The following is a 5,011-nucleotide window of genomic DNA, read 5'->3' as shown; positions in this document are numbered from 1 at the left end:
GAAAGCTTTTTATTCTGTCAAAACATCAGCAGTAATGAAAGCACTACAAAATCCTATGTTGAAACACTTGAAGATATCTGTATAGAAAGTACAGAAATTCTAAAACTACATAAAGATATTGAGAAAATTCTAATTGAGAGAGGAGTCAGACAAGGACACCCCATCTCTTAAATGATTCGCAGCATGTCTAGTAGTCTTTAAAAATTTATGTTTGGAAAATGTAGGAATTGATATTAATAACTTAAGATTTGCAGATGACATAGTTATTTTTAATGAATCAGTGAGGAATTGCTAAAGATGATAGGAGATTTGGATAAAGTAGAAATGTAGGACTGAAAATAAGTGTGAGTAAATCTCTAACCCAAGATAGTTGAAGGGCATGGGACAGAGGTAATGGCACTAGAGAATAATGGTTTGATGTTGGAGTTTCCTTCTCCTAGAAGCTCTGCCTAACATAGCTAGATTCTCTTCTACCCTTATCAAGAGGAAAGTAGCCTCTGAACAATTGACATGCAATAGTTAACCCCTTCAGCGAAGAAATGTTTGGTAATCTCAGTGTTGTCAGGTGTATGAGGACAGGGGAGAATGTGTAAGGAATAAGCCAGACTGTTCGGTGTATGTGCAAGCCCGCAAAAGAAAAAGGAGCCTTAACCAGAGAGATGGATCCAGTGCAGTAATGTCTGCTCAGTCGAAGGACCCAATAACTTTAGCGGTAGTATCTCAACACGTAGCTGTTGCCCTGGCCAACCAACTACTATGTATACAGTATATACACGCACACATAATATATATATATATATATATATATATATATATATATATATATATATATATTATAATGATTACTTATACTCAACGACTACTTGCGTAGAATTATAGTATAATAAAAAATACGTGAATACAATACCTCCTTTTTTAAATACCTTAAACATGATTATATAAACATTCACGTTTCATAACATAAGCAAGCATCTGTAAATACCAGTACCAATCAAAATAAAGCGAAACAGAAATGAGATAAGTCCAAGAGAAAAATGCAAGTTATGTAATTTACAAATCTCGGACTCGGAAACGAAAGCAATTTCATTACACCATTGCGGAGTTTGGCTTACTGCCCGAAGGGAAAATTACATCTCGGGTGGTCGAAATACTTCAAAGGTTTCCGGGAAAACTTCAATTAATCTTTATCTTTCATCTCTGAAAAATAAGATATTTCCTAAATGCTGTGGAATTTAACGATTTTCAGCATCGTCAGAATTCTTGGGCTGTGTTTGTTTTTCTTGCTTAATTTTAGAAAACAAGGGAAGTTGTTACGATGGTCAATATATTTTAGACTTTTTAGTTGGGTCAATAATCAATATCGAGAAGGAGAGTAGTATAAGAGAGGGTCCAAACTGCAAGTCTCATATTAAGAGTTGATGAAATCCCTATCATGAGCTAGATGAGAGAAGATATGAAGGTGTGTGTAATTCCCCTAGACTTTTATTGGCTCTCGCCTTCATTTTGTTGAATATAAAATGCGATTCCTATTACAGTTGTTTCGATGTATTGATATGAATTTTCTTTCATTTTTATTTCAATCAAGGTAAAATTGATTTTGAAACCTTTGATGAAGCTAGAAAGAGAGATCGGCTGAACTTCAGCTGAACCAAGACCTTATTGATAACCATATTAGTCCTATGCTTTCGCTCAAAATTTCGAATATATGACTATGATCAGTGTGACTTACTACTCAAAGCATCATTTTTTACTTAAAACTTCACTTATTTATAACGGGGAACCTAGTATCAATTCTATATCCATTTGATATTTTCCCCTACCATTATTAGAAAGTAGTTACTTGGCATGTAAGTCGTTATTTCCCATGAATTCTTATTGTATAGCATATCTTGCTTTACCCATAAGCTAGATTTGAAGATTTTATCTGGAAACTTGTATTGAGTCTTTGGTGCTTGCACCCCAAAAGAAATTATGAATATTACTGATTTAGCGAAGCATTGGCAACTACCTTCTGTTGATATGCCATATTTCATTGCTACCTATTAGCATTGCCACTTTTCCATACATCTTATTACTTCTGCTAAGCTGTCATTATTATTATTATTATTATTATTATTATTATTATTATTATTATTATTATTATTACAAGCGAGGCTATAACCATAGTTGGAAAAGCAAGATGCTGTAAGCCCAAAGGCTTTAACAGGGAAAAACATGTTATCAAAATATCGTGGTTAATGAAACAGGCAAGACAATGCCTACACAGTATTCTAGAAGTTTTATTCCAGCTGTGACCAAGTTGTGGTATGATCTTCCTAAACGGGTGATTGAATCAGTAGAACTTCAAAAGTTCAAAGTTGCAGCAAATGATTTTATGTTGAACAGACTGACAAGTCTTTTTATAGTTTATATATGGCATATCTCTCTTGACGTTGTTACTGGTTTTTAGAATGATTTCTTGTTAATTTGTTCTCATCATTTATTTATTTCCTTATTTCCTTTCCTCACTTGGCTATTTTACCTTGTTGGGGTCCTTGGGCTTATAGCATCTTGCTTTTCCAACTAGGGTTGTATCTTGGCTAGTAATAATAATAATAATAATAATAATATACCCCCCAAAACTAGGTAGAATATAGATTGGTGATACCTTCGTAACCAGCGATCGTCCTGTCTCTTCAAATATGGAAAGTTGACGCACTCAAAGAAACTGAACATCTGGTTAAACTTTGAGTGAATATTGAACCAGAAAGAGACTTCTGCCACCTTGCCAGATGCAATCAGCCTCGATCGGAAACTTATTGAACTGCATGTCAGGACTCTTTTGCTGCTCGCATGAACAGACTGAATTAAACGTGTTCCGCATAATCAGCAATGCTGACCTTACCCTTGCTGAGCCCAGACTCGATTTTGTTCAGGGAAAAAGAAACTTTCTCCAACTTTCCAACATTCCTTTCAAAGCCTGCCAGTCGCAACTTCGTTTGGAGTTAGTCGTGTGCATCCGCTTCAAGTTTCTAAAAGGTGTTGTTTGACAATTGGTTAACTCTGAAATTAATATTAGTTTTCGTCGTTTTGGATGAATTCTCAGAATTTTCCTTATTCTTGAACACGGAAGGTTTCTTGTGATCTTCCTATTCGTAGCTGAAGGGTGTTTAATGATACCAATGTTCTTTTTAAAGGTTTTAAAGGCCGCCCATGAGTAGCAGAGAAGGGACAGTGACGCTGGCCTATCAGGACAATGCCATAGAGACTGACCATATATACATGTGATCAGCGCCCGAGGTAGGACCAGAGAGGGCAATTTCATTACACCATTGCGGAGTTTGGCTTACTGCCTGGAGGGAAAATTACATAGCGGGTGGTCGAAATACTTCAAAGTTTTCCGGAAAACTTCAATTAATCTTTATCTTTCATCTGTGAACAAATTTAGATTTTTCCAAATTACGGTGGAATTTGTTTAACGATTTTCAACATTGTCAGAATTCTTGGGCTGTGTTTGTTTTTCTTGTTTAATTTTAGAAAATAATTATATTTGTTAATATGGTCGATATATTTAAGACTTTCTACTTGGTTTAATAATCAATATCGGGAAGAAGAGTAGTATAAGAGAGGGTCCAAACTGCAAGTGTCATCCTAACCGACGTGACAAAAAACTCTTCGGTATTCGGCCATTACACCTTAGATAATCCCTATAGGTTACCACCCACCAATTTTCCTGTCTTCGGGAGCAATCGGAAGCAAAATCGTGAATGTGTGAACCCAGGATAAGAGTTAATGAGATCCCGACCCAGAGCCAGATGAAAGCATAGGCAAAAGTGGAGTGCAATTCCCGTAGACCTTGATTGACTCACCTGAAATAACATATGCCCATTTCATTTTGTTAGATTAAATTGTGATTCCTATTATAATTGTTGCGATGTATTGATATGAATTTTCTTTTATTTCCATTTCAATCAAGGTAAAATTTATTTTGAAATCTTCGATGAAGCTAGCAAGAGAGATCGGATGAACTTCAGCTAAACCAAGACCTTATTGATAACTATCTGAGCCCGGTGCTTTCGCTCAAAATTTCGAATATTTGACTGCGCTTAATGTGACCTGCTACTCAAAGCCTAATTTTTTTTTCTTTATATAATTTCCCTTATTTATAACGGGGAACTTAGTTTCAATTCTATATCCATTTGATATTTTCCTCTACCATTATTGGAAAGTAGTTACTTGGCATGTATGTCTTTATTTCCCATGAATTCTTATTGTATAGCATATCTTGCTTTACTGTATTCCATAAGCTAAATTTGAAGATTTTATCTGGAAACTTTCATTGAGTCTTTGGCGCCTGCACCTCAAAAGAAATTGAGCATATTACTGATATTTCGAAGCATTATCAACTACCTTCTGTTGATATGACCATATTTCATTAGCATTGCCACTTTTCCATACAACTTATTACTGCTGCTAAGCTGTCATTATTATCATTATTATTATTATTATTATTATTATTATTATTATTACAAGGTAGCCTATAACCCTAATTGGAAAAGCAAGATGCTATAACCCAAAGGCTCCAACAGGGAAAAATAGCCCACTGACGAAAAGAAACAGAGAAATAAGTAAATTACAAGAGAAGAATTAACCATGAAGATAAAATATTTCAAGAACAGTAACATTTAAACTATAAAAACTTAAGAAAACAAGAGGAAGAGAAACAAGACAGAACATTGCTATGTAGTCTTATTGCCTATTACTATTATCATCTTATCTTCATGGCTATTATTTCTGTCACTTCGGCTCGTTTCCTTTCACCACTGCTTCGTTGTCTCTCTAATACTTATTCTGCATATTACCACTGCCACGTTTCGTTACAGACTGAGACTGTTGCCACATTCTGCCTATCATTAACAAGAAGCCTACTGTAGATAAAAATAGAACTTAATCAGAATCTCTCAAAGGCAGGAGTATCAGACTTTATTAATCAGTGGGAAATTTCTGATATATATGCTGGTGTTTCCTGATC

This window comes from Palaemon carinicauda, chromosome 11 (assembly GCF_036898095.1).
Source record: "Palaemon carinicauda isolate YSFRI2023 chromosome 11, ASM3689809v2, whole genome shotgun sequence".
Classification (NCBI taxonomy): Eukaryota; Metazoa; Arthropoda; class Malacostraca; order Decapoda; family Palaemonidae; genus Palaemon; species Palaemon carinicauda.
Note: the sequence above shows the minus strand (reverse complement) of the source record.